The sequence below is a fragment of the Epinephelus fuscoguttatus genome, linkage group LG5 (assembly GCF_011397635.1).
Source record: "Epinephelus fuscoguttatus linkage group LG5, E.fuscoguttatus.final_Chr_v1".
Classification (NCBI taxonomy): Eukaryota; Metazoa; Chordata; class Actinopteri; order Perciformes; family Serranidae; genus Epinephelus; species Epinephelus fuscoguttatus.
The window spans coordinates 46,102,977-46,119,406 of NC_064756.1; positions in this window are offsets into that span (position 1 = coordinate 46,102,977).

A 16,430-nucleotide genomic window follows, 5' to 3' on the forward strand; every position below is an offset into this window, starting at 1 on the left:
TCTCTACATTTTTTTGCTTAAATCTTTGAAGCAACTCGTTCTCAGATTATGCATATCAAATATTCATTCCTTTTGAGGATTTTCACAATATATTTGCCATTTTATTTACATGAAGTCACTGTTACTTTAATTAAAAAAAATGAATTAAGATTAACTATATAATAAATGTTGGATGGTTTTTTTTATTTTATTTATCACAGTCTGTGATATGTGAATGATAAATAACAACACCAATTTTGATGCATTATCATTTTTGGGGGCAGTTTCTATTTTTTCAATAAAAATACACACTGTTCCCCTCCAGGACTTTTTTTGTCTTTGTTGAAAAACAACCATAAAAATATTAATTTTTTTTTTTTTGATTTTTAACTCCTAGTCAGAGTATACATACCAAATATTCATTGTGGGTGTATGTATGAGAGAGAAAGACAGGGAGAGAGAGATAAAGAGAGAAAGAGAGGAGAGAGAGAGAGAGAGAGAGAGAGAGAGAGAGAGATGGAGAAAAATAATGTAACCTTAAAGCAACCCGCAGCTCATAATTTGTAATTTTTAGCGACACAATTACACACACATACACACACACACACACACACTCCACTCCCTGTCCCCCCTCTCTCTCTCTCTGTCTCTCTTTCTCCCCCCTCTGTCCTCTTTCTCCCTTCTCTCCCTCTCTGCATGTCGTTAACTTGGCCGTCTGTGTCTGTGTGTGTCATACTTCTACTGTTATAGTACACATATGATTAGTGTCACATATGTATACAATCAGATATTAATTCAACATTTGTAGGTCTTAGTATATATTTGTTTCTGTTTGCTGCACTTAGACCCTCTCAACAGCCGGTACATATCACTCAAGCTTTCACTAGGTCACATGATTTCAATTGAATATGGATGTGTTGTTTGATCATCACACACGTCAAAGTTTCATTAGGTCACATGGCTTATGTACACAACTTGAGCTGGGAGATGACGGCGTGGGGGGACGACGGCGGGGGGCCGAGGTCCCTCCCAACGCTGCTTGCAGCTTTAATTAGGGACCTCGGCCTGAAAGGGCGAGGACCCTCTTGTTCTTGTAGTGTTTATTATTATTATTATTAGGGACCTCGGCTGAAGGGCGAGGACCCTATTGTTCTTGTAAGGTTTATTATTATTATTATTATTATTGTTTCTTTCTTTCATTATACGCCACTTTGAACTGGAATTTGACCCCCTGAACATGCTCCAAAACTCACCAAAATTGGCACGCATGTCAGGACTGGCGAAAAATTTTATAAAATGAAAAAATTAATCTGAAAAGTGCCAAAATGGGCTCTCTAGCGCCACCTATCAGTCTAGACCACTAAAATGGCCGCTGCAGCCAGTAGGAACGTCGTAGGAAGATCAAACCAAAACAGCCGTGTTCGTCTCATCAAGACCTACAAATCACGCACTCGCACCCATGACCTAAATCCAACAGGAAGTGAGCTATTTCCTTTCAAAGTAAGATTTTTCCTCAAAAAAAGAAATTCCTTTAAAAATCAACTAGTCCGACACCGTTTATCGTATCGGCTTCAAACTCGCACAGATTATTGTTCAACGTGTCCTTATCAATTATTGTGCGTAACTTTTTCAATCCTCGACTGGTTTGGATGTTATGGCGCGTTTCAGGTGATGTGCGCCAAAACCTCCTGATGATTTGTTGTGCCACCTAGACACACTAAAATGCCCAGTGCGACGGGTAGGAACCACTTAGAAAGACCAAACCAAAACTGTCTCGTTCGTCTCATCAAGACCTACAAATGTCGCGCTGCAACCCCTGACCTAACTCCAACAGGAAGTGAGCTGTCGGTCTTTGAATGTAAGATGGCGTTTTTCACAAATTCTGTCGATCAAAAATTATTTGCTCCTACACCGTTTATCATAACTGCTTCAAACTTGCACAAATTACAGCTCTACCCCTGCTGAACATTACTTGTGAAGGACTTTGTCATAACTTGAACGGTTTGGATTTTAGAAGCGTTAGAAGTTGCAGGACACAACTCCTCATGATGATCTCTGGAAGAAAAGATGAGGACCAACACACTGTAAACTTGTGATTAAGGTGACATTTTTCAGGCCATAGACATACAAGCTTTATATGTTTGCATTCAGAACAAATTTATCTATCTGGTGATGTTTTCAGATTGAAGATGGGACCCACGGTTTGGCATCTGGAAGGATTTGTTTGAGAAATTTTCAAGCCATTCTGCTCTGTGTCTGAGCTGCATGCAGTCCTTAATTAGCATAACAAAGGCTTCACTCTGACACACTGTCAGAGTGAAGTGTGTGGTCACACACATGACAGTATAACATTTACCAAACTCATTCCTAAACCTTTGTCATACATATGTGACAATAATCATATGTATATAATAACAGTAGAATTATGGCACACACAGACAGACACGGACACACAGAGACACACAGACAGACAGACACACACACACTCCACTCCCTTTATTATACACATATGATTAGTGTCACATATGTATACAATCAGATATTAATTCAACATATTGTACACACTCCACTCCCTGCACCCCCTCTCTCTCTTTCTCTGTCTCTCTCTCTCTCCCCTCTGTCCTCTTTCTCCCTTTTCTCCCTTTCTGCATGTCTAACTCTGCGTCTATGTCTGTGTGTGTTATACTTCTACTGTTATTATACACATATGATTATTGTCACATATGTATACTATCAGATATTTATTCAACATATTGTACCACAATTGCTAGAATTATAATTTTAATATTATTGCTTTCATTAATGTTGTTGTAAGCTACTGTCATGATCATCTCTCCTGCATCTCTCTCTGTCTCCCCTTCTGTCTCATGGGGTCCTGAGGATAGAGGGATGTTGTATGCTGTAAAGCCCTGTGAGGCAAATTGTGATTTGTGATATTGATTGATTGATTGATCGATATTTGTTTCTTGACTCAATAGCATTCAGTGACAGTATTTCAGTTACAGATGTAGTAAATTTAAAGACTCTGCAATGTTGCACCATTGCTCACTCAGAAATATTAACAAATAATTTGCAATATTAGGCTATAGGAATTATGTTCCATCAGTGTGACTAATAACATCATTGATAGAGATTATTAGTCATTGATAGTACGTCTTTGAAGCGTCATGAAGATTTTTAAAATGTAAACAATAAGACCTACCGATTATGAGCATTAAACATTTCAGAGCTGATCTGACAGACTGACAGTCTGGTCCTTGTGCACAGTGTTATTAAAACAAATAAATATAAAAACGACAGAGGTTTGATTTGATCATCACACATGTCAAAGTTTCATTAGGTCACATGGCTTATGTCTATAACTTTCAAAATATACGCTCACACCACCTTCATGAGAACCCTTTACAGTTTTTAAAACTGAGTTTGACTTATGATTCTGGCTATTGTGGTACAACATGTGGGAAGTATATATTAATATCTGATAGTATACATATGTGACAATAATCATATGTGTGTAATAACAGGAGAAGTATGGCACACACAGACAGACACGGACACACACAGAGACACACACACACACACACACACACACACTCCCCTCCCTGTCCCCCCCCTCTCTGGGTCTCTCTCTCTCTCTCAATTCAATAAGCTTTATTGGCATGACTGTAGATTAACAATATTGCCAAAGACATTAAAATTTACAAATAAAGTACAATAATAAAAGTAAGTCAGAAAACTATAAAAAAAAGATTAAATATATGATATATAATACAAAATACATCAATCTACAATACAATACACCAATATATAATATAGAAAAAAAATGAATAAAGAAAAATGTAGATTGTGAGTTACAAGGACTGTAAATATAGACAGGTGTGTCGGGTGTTGTGATGGTTGTCCCTCAGGCTGTGGCATAACCTGACATATGTTGCTGCTGCTAAGCTGCTCTCTCTCTCTCTCTCTCTCTCTCTCTCTCTCTCTCTCTCTCTCTCTCTCTCTCTCTCTCCTCCCTCTGTCCTCTTTCTCTCGTCTCTCCCTCTCTGCATGTTGAGAACTCGGCCGTCTATGTCTGTGTGTGTCATACTTCTAGTGTTATTATACACACACATTTAGTGTCACATATGTATACAATCAGATTTTAATTCAACATTTGTAGGTCTTAGTATATATTTGTGTCTGTTTGCTGCACTTAGATTCTCAAAGCAGCCAGTACATATCACTCAAGCTTTCACTAGGTCACATGATTTCAAATGAATATGGATGTGTAGTTTGATCATCACACATGTCAAAGTTTCATTAGGTCACATGGCTTGTGTCTACAAGTTTCAAATTATAAGCTCACACCACCTTCATAAGAACCTTGCATTTTTAACCCTGCGGGCCCCCTTATAAAAAATCACACCTGTCCCCTTCGGAACGGTGTGAACAACAGAAAAATATTAAATATTAACATATTTCTCTACATTTTTTTGCTTAAATCTTTTAAGCAACTTGTTCTCAGATTATGCATATCTAATATTCATTCCTTTTGAGGATTTTCACAATATATTTGCCATTTTATTTACATGAAGTCACTGTTACTTCAATGAAAAAAACATGAATTAAGATTAACTATATAATAAATGTTGGATGGATTTTTTTTTTTATTTATAACAGTCTGTGATATGTGAATGATAAATAACAACACCAATTTTGATGCATTATCATTTTTGGGGGCAGTTTCTATTTTTCAGTAAAAATAGACACTGTTCCCCTTCAGGACTTTTTTTTTGTCTTTGTTGAAAAACAACCATAAAAATATTATTATTATTTTTTTTTTTTTTGATTTTTAACTCCTAGTCAGAGTATACATACCAAATATTCATTGTGGGTGTATGTATGAGAGAGAAAGACAGGGAGAGACAGATAGACAGAGAGAGAGAGAGAGACAGAGAGAGAGAGAGAGAGAGAGAGAGAGAGAGAGAGAGAGAGAGACATGGAGAAAAAAAATAATGTCACCTTAGAGCAACCTGCAGCTCATAATTTGCAAATTTTAGTGACACAATAACACTCACACACACACAAACACTCCACTCCCTCTCCCCCCTCTCTCTCTCTGTCTCTCTTTCTCCCCTCTCCTCTCTCTCCCTTCTCTCCCTCTCTGCTCGTCACTAACTGCCGTACTGCATATCAGTAACTCGGCCTCTTCTCCAGAGCCTTTGTGTTCCACTGTCTTGCAGGTTAACTTCTATCACAGCGGTGCCTGGATAGTGTGACGTGTGTGGTTGTGTTGCTGCTGTGGTGTCAAATGCGTCCTGCTGATTCTGTTATCATTAGTCATTAGTCAAACTGAACTTGAAGTGCCTGTGCTGTCACCTAAGTACGTGGTCATTAATTAGCATAACAATGGCTTCACTCTGACAGACACAGGCCTGTGTGTGTTTGTGTGTGTGTGTGTTGTTTGATCATCGCACATGTCAAAGTTTCATTAGGTCACATGGCTTAGGTCTGCAACTTGAGCTGGGGGACGACGGCGGGGGGCTGAGGTCCCTCCCAACGCTGCTTGCAGCTTTAATTAGGGACCTCGGCCTGAAAGGGCGAGAACCCTCTTGTTCTTGTAGTGTTTATTATTAGGGACCTCGGCCTGAAAGGGCGAGGACCCTCTTGTTCTTGTAGTGTTTATTATTATTATTATTATTATTATTATTATTGTTTCTTTCTTTCTTTCAGCGTACGCGACTTTCAACTGGAATTTGACCCCCTAAACATGGTTGAAAACTCACCAAAATTGGCATGCCTGTCAGGACTGGCGAAAAATTTTATAAACTGACGAAATTAATCTGAAAAGTGCCAAAATGGGCTCTCTAGCGCCACCTATAAACACAAAAATGGCCGCTGCAGCCAGTAGGAACGTCGTAGGAAGATCAAACCAAAACAGCCTCGTTCGTCTCATCCAGACCTACAAATCACATGCTCGCACCCATGACCTAACTCCAACAGGAAGTGAGATATTTCCCTTTCAAAATAAGAGTTTTCCTCAAATAAAAAAAAATTCCTTTAAAAATCAACTAGTCCGACACCGTTTATCGTATCGGCTTCAAACTCGGACAGATTATTCTTCAACATGTCCTTATCAATTATTGTGCGTAACTTTTTCAATCCTCGACTGGTTTGGATGTTATGGCGCGTTTCAGGTGATGTGTGCCAAAACCTCCTGAGGATTTGTTGTGCCACCTGGACCCACGAAAATGCCCGCTGTGACAGGTAGGAACCACTTAGAAAGACCAAACCAAAACTGTCTCGTTCGTCACATCAAGACCTACAAATGTCGCGCTGCAACCCCTGACCTAACTCCAACAGGAAGTGAGCTGTCGGTCTTTGAATGTAAGATGGCGTTTTACACAAATTTTGTCGATCAAAAATTATTTGCTCCTACACCGTTTATCATAACTGCTTCAAACTTGCACAAATTACAGCTCTACCCCTGCTGAACATTACTTGTGAAGGACTTTGTCATAACTTGAACGGTTTGGATTTTAGAAGCGTTAGAAGGTGCAGGACACAACCTCATGATGATCTCTGGAAGAAAAGATGAGGACCAACACACTGTAAACCTGTGATTAAGGTGACATTTTTCAGTCCATAGACATACAAGCTTTATATGTTTGCGTTCAGAACAAATTTATCTATCTGGTGATGTTTTCAGATTGAAGATGGGACCCACGGTTTGGCATCTGGAAGGATTTGTTTGAGAAAGTTTCAAGCCATTCTGCTCTGTGTGTCAGCTGCATGCAGTCCTTAATTAGCATAACAAGGCTTCACTCTGACAGTCTGTGTGTCAGAGTGAAGTGTGTATGTGTGTGGTCACACACACATGAGGTTTTAAATTACTTTAAAATGACCTTAAAAGTATTTCCATGTATTTTATCAATTTTATCTCTCTGAACCCAAGAGACTGACCTGGAGGGTTGCAGTAAATCACCTCATTTCAAGTACAAGTCAGTAACAGTGTTACAAACATCAGGAAAGAATATACATCTTTGAGGAAATGTAACATTCAACAACACAGTAGTCTCATCAAACACCTTTCTTTTGATGTAATTGACAGAAAAATTAAATGCTGTGTTTTTGATGCATACAACATTATGTATACTTCGTGCAATCTGTAACTTTGTCTGCCACAAACAGGAAGTATGTGAACATGTGAGATATGTCAATATGTCAGCAAACTCTCTCTCTCTCCCTCCCTGTCCCCCCATCTCTCTCTCTCTCTCTCTCGTGTCCTGTTACTGCATGTCAGTAACTCGGCCTCTTCTTCAGAGCCTTTGTGCTCCACTGTCTTGCAGGTTAACTTCTATCACAAACTGTCAAAGTTTCATTAGGTCACATGGCTTAAGTCTATAACTTTCAAAATATACGCTCACACCACCTTCATAAGAACCCTTTACAGTTTTTAAAATTGAGTTTGACTTATGATCCTGGCTATTGTGGTACAACATATGAGAAGGATATATTAATATCTGATAGTATACATATGTGACAATAATCATATGTGTGTAATAACAGGAGAAGTATGGCACACACAGACAGACACAGACACACACAGAGACACACACACACACACACACACACACACACACACACTCCACACACTATAGCCCCGCTCGCTCTCTCTCTCTCTCTCTCTCTCTCTCTCTCTCTCTCTCCTCCCTCTGTCCACTTTCTCCCTTCTCTCCCTCTCTGCATGTTGAGAACTCGGCCGTCTATGTCTGTCTGTCTGTGTTTCTCATACTTCTACTGTTATTATACACATATTATTAGTGTCACATATGTATACAATCAGATTTTAATTCAACATTTGTGGGTCTTAGTATATATTTGTTTCTGTTTGCTGCACTTAGATCCTCAAAGCAGCCAGTACACATCACTCAAGCTTTCACTAGGTCACATGATTGCAAATGAATATGGATGTGTTGTTTGATCATCACACATGTCAAAGTTTCATTAGGTCACATGGCTTGTGTTTACAAGTTTCATATTATAAGCTCACACCACCTTCATAAGAACCTTGCATTTTTAACCCTGCGGGCCCCCTTATAAAAAATCACACCTATCCCCTTCGGAACGGTGTGAACAACAGAAAAATATTAAATATTAACATATTTCTCTACATTTTTTTGCTTAAATCTTTTAAGCAACTTGTTCTCAGATTATGCATATCTAATATTCATTCCTTTTGAGGATTTTCACAATATATTTGCCATTTTATTTACATGAAGTCACTGTTAATTTAATGAAAAACATGAATTAAGATTAACCATATAATAAATGTTGGATGGATTTTTTAATTTTATTTATCACAGTCTGTGATATGTGAATGATAAATAACAACACCAATTTTGATGCATTATCATTTTTGGGGGCAGTTTCTATGTTTTTCAATAAAAATACACACCGTTCCCCTTCAGGACTTTTTTTTGTCTTTGTTGAAAAACAACCATAAAAATATTAATTTTTTTTTTTGATTTTTAACTCCTAGTCAGAGTATACATACCAAATATTCATTGTGAGTGTATGTATGAGAGAGAAAGACAGGGAGAGAGAGATAAAGAGAGAAAGAGAGAGAGAGAGAGAGAGAGAGAGAGAGAGAGAGAGACATGGAGAAAAAAAATAATGTAACCTTAAAGCAACCTGCAGCTCATAATTTGCAATTTTTAGCGACACAATTACACACACACACACACACACACACACACACACACACACTCCACTCCCTGTCCCCCCTCTCTCTCTCTCCCTCTCTCTTTCTCCCCCCTCTGTCCTCTTTCTCCCTTCTCTCCCTCTCTGCATGTCGCTAACTTGGCTGTCTGTGTCTATGTGTGTCATACTTCTACTGTTATAATACACATATGATTAGTGTCACATATGTATACAATCAGATATTAATTCAACATTTGTAGGTCTTAGTATATATTTGTTTCTGTTTGCTGCACTTAGACCCTCTCAACAGCCGGTACATATCACTCAAGCTTTCACTAGGTCACATGATTTCAAATGAATATGGATGTGTTGTTTGATCATCACACATGTCAAAGTTTCATTAGGTCACATGGCTTATGTATACAACTTGAGCTGGGGGATGACGGCGTGGGGGGACGACGGCGAGGGGACGAGGTCCCTCCCAACGCTGCTTGGCAGCTTTAATTAGGGACCTCGGCCTGAAAGGGCGAGGACCCTCTTGTTCTTGTAGTGTTTATTATTATTATTATTATTATTAGTTCTTTCAGCGTACGCGACTTTGAACTGGAATTTGACCCCCTAAACATGCTCCAAAACTCACCAAAATTGGCACGCATGTCAGGACTGGTGAAAAATTTTATAAAATGAAAAAATTATTCTGAAAAGTGCCAAAATGGGCTCTGTAGCGCCACCTATCAGTCTAGACCACTAAAATGGCCGCTGCAGCCAGTAGGAACGTCGTAGGAAGATCAAACCAAAACAGCCGTGTTCGTCTCATCAAGACCTACAAATTACGCACTCGCACCCATGACCTAAATCCAACAGGAAGTGAGCTATTTCCTTTCAAAGTAAGATTTTTCCTCAAAAAAAGAAATTCCTTTAAAAATCAACTAGTCCGACACCGTTTATCGTATCGGCTTCAAACTCGCACAGATTATTGTTCAACGTGTCCTTATCAATTATTGTGCGTAACTTTTTCAATCCTCGACTGGTTTGGATGTTATGGCGTGTTTCAGGTGATGTGCGCCAAAACCTCCTGATGATTTGTTGTGCCACCTAGACACACTAAAATGCCCGGTGTGACGGGTAGGAACCACTTAGAAAGACCAAACCAAAACTGTCTGGTTTGTCTCATCAAGACCTACAAATGTCGCGCTGCAACCCCTGACCTAACTCCAACAGGAAGTGAGCTGTCGGTCTTTGAATGTAAGATGGCGTTTTTCACAAATTCTGTCGATCAAAAATTATTTGCTCCTGCACCGTTTATCATAACTGCTTCAAACTTGCACAAATTACAGCTCTACCCCTGCTGAACATTACTTGTGAAGGACTTTGTCATAACTTGAACGGTTTGGATTTTAGAAGCGTTAGAAGGTGCAGGATACAACTCCTCATGATGATCTCTGGAAGAAAAGATGAGGGCCAACACACTGTAAACTTGTGATTAAGGTGACATTTTTCAGGCCATAGACATACAAGCTTTATATGTTTGCATTCACAACAAATTTATCTATCTGGTGATGTTTTCAGATTGAAGATGGGACCCACGGTTTGGCATCTGGAAGCATTTGTTTGAGAAAGTTTCAAGCCATTCTGCTCTGTGTCTGAGCTGCATGCAGTCCTTAATTAGCATAACAAGGCTTCACTCTGACAGTCTGTGTGTCAGAGTGAAGTGTGTATGTGTGTGCGCACACACACATGAGGTTTTAAATTACTTTAAAAATGACCTTAAAAGTATTTCCATGTATTTTATCAATTTTATCTCTCTGAACCCAAGAGACTGACCTGGAGGGTTGCAGTAAATCACCTCATTTCAAGTACAAGTCAGTAACAGTGTTACAAACATCAGGAAAGAGTATACATCTTTGAGGAAATGTTACATTCAACAACACAGTAGTCTCATCAAACACCTTTCTTTTGATGTAATTGACAGAAAAATTAAATGCTGTGTATTTGATGCAAACAACATTATGTATACTTCGTGCAATCTGTAACTTTGTCTGCCACAAACAGGAAGTATGTGAACATGTGAGATATGTCAATATGTCAGCAAACTCTCTCTCTCTCCCTCCCTGTCCCCCCGGGGGTGTCTCTGTCTCTCTCTCTCTCTCTCTCGTGTCCTGTTACTGCATGTCAGTAACTCGGCCTCTTCTTCAGAGCCTTTGTGCTCCACTGTCTTGCAGGTTAACTTCACTCACAAACTGTCAAAGTTTCATTAGGTCACATGGCTTATGTCTACAAATTGCAAAATATACGCTCACACCACCTTCATAAGAACCCTTTACAGTTTTTAAAATTGAGTTTGACTTATGATCCTGGCTATTGTGGTACAACATGTGGGAAGTATATATTAATATCTGATAGTATACATATGTGACAATAATCATATGTGTGTAATAACAGGAGAAGTATGGCACACACAGACAGACACGGACACACACAGAGACAGACAGACACACACACACACACACACACTCCACTCCCTATCCCCTCTCTCTCTCTCTCTCTCTCTCTCTCTCTCTCTCTCTCTCTCTCTCTCTCTCCTCCCTCTGTCCTCTTTCTCTCGTCTCTCCCTCTCTGCATGTTGAGAACTCGGCCGTCTATGTCTGTCTGTCTGCGTGTGTCATACTTCTAGTGTTATTATACACATATTATTAGTGTCACATATGTATACAATCAGATTTTAATTCAACATTTGTAGGTCTTAGTATATATTTGTGTCTGTTTGCTGCACTTAGATCCTCAAAGCAGCCAGTACACATCACTCAAGCTTTCACTAGGTCACATGATTTCAAATGAATATGGATGTGTTGTTTGATCATCACACATGTCAAAGTTTCATTAGGTCACATGCCTTGTGTCTACAAATTGCAAAATATATGCTCACACCACCTTCATAAGAACCCTTTACAGTTTTTAAAACTGAGTTTGACTTATGATTCTGGCTATTGTGGTACAACATGTGGGAAGTATATATTAATATCTGATGGTATACATATGTGACAATAATCATATGTGTGTAATAACAGGAGAAGTATGGCACACACAGACAGACACGGACACACACAGAGACACACACACACACACACACACACACACACACACACACACACACACACACACACACACACTCCACTCCCTATCCCCTCTCTCTCTCTCTCTCTCTCTCTCTCTCTCTCTCTCTCTCTCTCTCCTCCCTCTATCCACTTTCTTTCGTCTCTCCCTCTCTGCATGTTGAGAACTCGGCCGTCTATGTCTGTCTGTCTGTGTGTCATACTTCTAGTGTTATTATACACATATTATTAGTGTCACATATGTATACAATCAGATTTTAATTCAACATTTGTAGGTCTTAGTATATATTTGTGTCTGTTTGCTGCACTTAGATCCTCAAAGCAGCCAGTACACATCACTCAAGCTTTCACTAGGTCACATGATTTCAAATGAATATGGATGTGTTGTTTGATCATCACACATGTCAAAGTTTCATTAGGTCACATGGCTTGTGTCTACAAGTTTCAAATTATAAGCTCACACCACCTTCATAAGAACCTTGCATTTTTAACCCTGCGGGCCCCCTTATAAAAAATCACAAGTGTCCCCTTCGGAACGGTGTGAACAACAGAAAAATATTAAATATTAACATATTTCTCTACATGTTTTTGCTTAAATCTTTTTAGCAACTTGTTCTCAGATTATGCATATCTAATATTCATTCCTTTTGAGGATTTTCACAATATATTTGCCATTTTATTTACATGAAGTCACTGTTACTTTAATGAAAAAAACATGAATTAAGATTAACTATATAATAAATGTTGGATGGATTTTTTAATTTTATTTATCACAGTCTGTGATATGTGAATGATAAATACAACACCAATTTTGATGCATTATCATTTTTGGGGGCAGTTTCTATTTTTCAATAAAAATAGACACTGTTCCCCTTTAGGGCTTTTTTTTTTGTCTTTGTTGAAAAACAACCATAAAAATATTAATTTTTTTTTTTTGATTTTTAACTCCTAGTCAGAGTATACATACCAAATATTCATTGTGGGTGTATGTATGAGAGAGAAAGACAGGGAGATATATTATATTATATTATATATATATATATATATATATATATATATGTAGAGAGAGAGAGAGAGAGAGACATGGAGAAAAAAAATAATGTAACCTTAAAGCAACCTGCAGTTCATAATTTGCAAATTTTAGCGACACAATTACACTCACACACACACACACACACACACACACACACTCCCTGTCCCCCCTCTCTCTCTCTCTCTCTCTGTCTCTCTTTCTCCCCCCTCTCCCCTCTCTCTCCCTTCTCTCCCTCTGCATGTCACTAACTCTGCCGTACTGCATGTCAGTAGTATACATACCAAATATTCATTGTGGGTGTATGTATGAGAGAGAAAGACAGGGAGAGAGAGATAGACAGAGAGAGAGAGACAGAGAGAGAGAGAGAGAGAGAGAGAGAGAGAGACATGGAGAAAAAAAATAATGTAACCTTAGAGCAACCTGCAGCTCATAATTTGCAAATTTTAGCGACACATTAACACTCACACACACACACACACACACCACTCCCTCTCCCCCCTCTCTCTCTCTGTCTCTCTTTCTCCCCCCTCTCTCCTCTCTCTCCCTTCTCTCCCTCTCTGCTCGTCACTAACTGCCGTACTGCATATCAGTAACTCGGCCTCTTCTCCAGAGCCTTTGTATTCCACTGTCTCCCAGGTTAACTTCTATCACAGCGGTGCCTGGATAGTGTGGTGTGTGTGGTTGTGTTGCTGCTGTGGTGTCAAATGCGTCCTGCTGATTCTGTTATCATTAGTCATTAGTCAAACTGAACTTGAAGTGCCTGTGCTGTCACCTAAGTACGTGGTCATTAATTAGCATAACAATGGCTTCACTCTGACAGACACAGGCCTGTGTGTGTTTGTGTGTGTGTGTTGTTTGATCATCGCACATGTCAAAGTTTCATTAGGTCACATGGCTTACGTCTGCAACTTGAGCTGGGGGACGACGGCGGGGGGCCGAGGTCCCTCCCAACGCTGCATGCAGCTTTAAGTGTTTCTTTCTTTCTTTCAGTGTACGCGACTTTGAACTGGAATTTGACCCCCTAAACATGCTCAAAAACTCACCAAAATTGGCACGCATGTCAGGACTGGCGAAAAATTTTATAAACTGACGAAATTAATCTGAAAAGTGCCAAAATGGGCTCTCTAGCGCCACCTAGAAACACAAAAATGGCCGCTGCAGCCAGTAGGAACGTCGTAGGAAGATCAAACCAAAACAGCCTCGTTCGTCTCATCAAGACCTACAAAGACACAGACACAGGCCTGTGTGTGTTTGTGTGTGTGTGTTGTTTGATCATCGCACATGTCAAAGTTTCATTAGGTCACATGGCTTACGTCTGCAACTTGAGCTGGGGGACGACGGCGGGGGGCCGATGTCCCTCCCAATGCTGCTTGCAGCTTTAATTATTCTTTCTCCCACCGTCTCTTTGATCTGGAATTTGACCCCCTAAACATACTCAAAAACTCACCAAAATTGGTACGCATGTCAGACCTGGCGAAAAATTTTAGAAAATCAAAAAATTAACCCCTAAAGTGCCAAAATGGGCTCTCTAGCGTCACCTAGACACACAAAAATGGCTGCTACGGCCTGTAGGAATGTCCTAGAAAGATCAAACCAAAACTGCCGTGTTCGTCTCATCAAGACCTAAAAATCACCCCTGACCTAAATCCAACAGGAAGTGAGCTATTTGCCCTTTCAAAGTAAGATTTCGCCTTAAACTGCTCTTCCTAAAAAAACATCTCCTCCTACACCGTTTATCGTATCGGCTTCAAACTCGTGCTAATCAGATCTTCTGTATAACTTTTTCATTACTCAAACGGTTTGGATTTTATGGGCTCCATAAGGTGACATGTCACAAAACGTCCTGACGATCTTCCAAAGCTCCCCCATAGGAAATGAACAGCAGCAGGGGGGAGAAAGAGACCAATCTTGGGGCTTTGTCTAGCCTTTACAGCATCTCCATACTTTGTGCTACAGACTCCATTCCAACTCTCAAATGTTGCCACAGGTCTCATCTATTCACTCATGTTTTCATCTTTTTCATATCTTTCACCATTTTTAATCTGTGCTTCTCAAAGTACCATGAGCAAAAGTGGAGAAATTGTCAGTTTATAACGGGTGTGTATTGCACGGAATGCTGTGAGCGAGAGTGGAGAGGGCTCTAAAAATCGTCTAAAACTTTTGTCTTTAACTCGCTGCCATGGCCACAATTTTCACTGTACATACACAATTTATACCACAAAACGTAGGAAAATTTGTCCTGCTCACAGATATGTTGACATGGAATCTCTCACATGTACACATTTTTGCTGAGTGGCTCCAAAGTGAAGGGAGCGCAGATTTTTTTGTCATTCACTCCCATGTAAACTCAGAAGTGAAATTTCTGGAAACAGCTGAGGTGCAACACATTTTAAACTCGCTCCTGTGACCACATTTTTGACTCGAGAAATATAAAACACGACACGTGCGTTCAGGAGAAGTGGCTCTCTCTCACCATCACTTTATTTTCTTGATTGGACCAATGGTTTGGGTATGGGAAGAACTTGTTCGAGGAGTTCAAACCCATTATAAACAGCCTTTGCTGATCTGCTCTCTCATGAGCTCTCTGTGTGCCCCTCATGTGCAGGCAAGTCATTAATCGCCATGACAACGGCTGCACACACAGACACGGCCACACGGCTCTCTCTGTCTATGTGTCTCACAATCTTTAAAGGACAGATTACAGCAGCAGAAACTTCATTTGAAAAAGAAATTACACATTATTAACCCCTAAAGTGCCAAAATAGGCTCTCTAGCGCCACATAGGCGCATTAAAATGGCCACTGTGGCCCGTAGGAATGTCGTAGAAATATCAAACCAAAACTGGCGTGTTCGACATACAAATCACGTGCTGACACCCATGACCTAAATCCAACAGGAAGTGAGCTATTTGCTCTTTCAAAGTAAGATTTCACCTCAAACATGCTCTTAAAAAAACATCTCCTCCTGCACCGTTTATTGTTTAAAGACGCACACATGCCAGCTCAACTGCTGCTAAACAAATCTTCTGTATAACTTTATCAACGGTTTGGGAATGGGAAGAACTTGTTTGAGGAGTTAAATCTCCACTAAAACAGGTCTCTTCTCTGTGTTCTGTCTCTGTCTGTCTCTGCTCTTCTGCCAGGTGCACATGGCAACCGCTGTCACACACACAAACTCACAGAAACATGATGTGTGCGTGTGTACATCTTACATGCAGACATGACAGGGGCACATTCTCCATTTTAACCCTTTAGGTGCCAGAGTTTATTGTTTTGTATTTATTGTTCGTCTCATCAAGATCTACAAATCACGCACTGTAACTACTAACCTAAATCCAACAGGCTGCATGCGCTATTGCCCTTTCAAAGTAAATGTGACATGTCACAAAACCTCTTGCACCACCTAGACACACCAAAATGGCTGTTGCGCCCTGTAAGAACTGTGTAGAAAGATCAAACCAAAACTGGCTTCTTCATCTCCTTGAGACCTACAAATCACTCATTGACACCACTGACCTAAATCCAACAGAAAATGAGCTAATGCCTCTGATACTACGATGAGCAAATGTGTCAGCTGTGAGCTAGACATTGTAAACTTGCAACTAAAATCGCTTTTTTGACTCC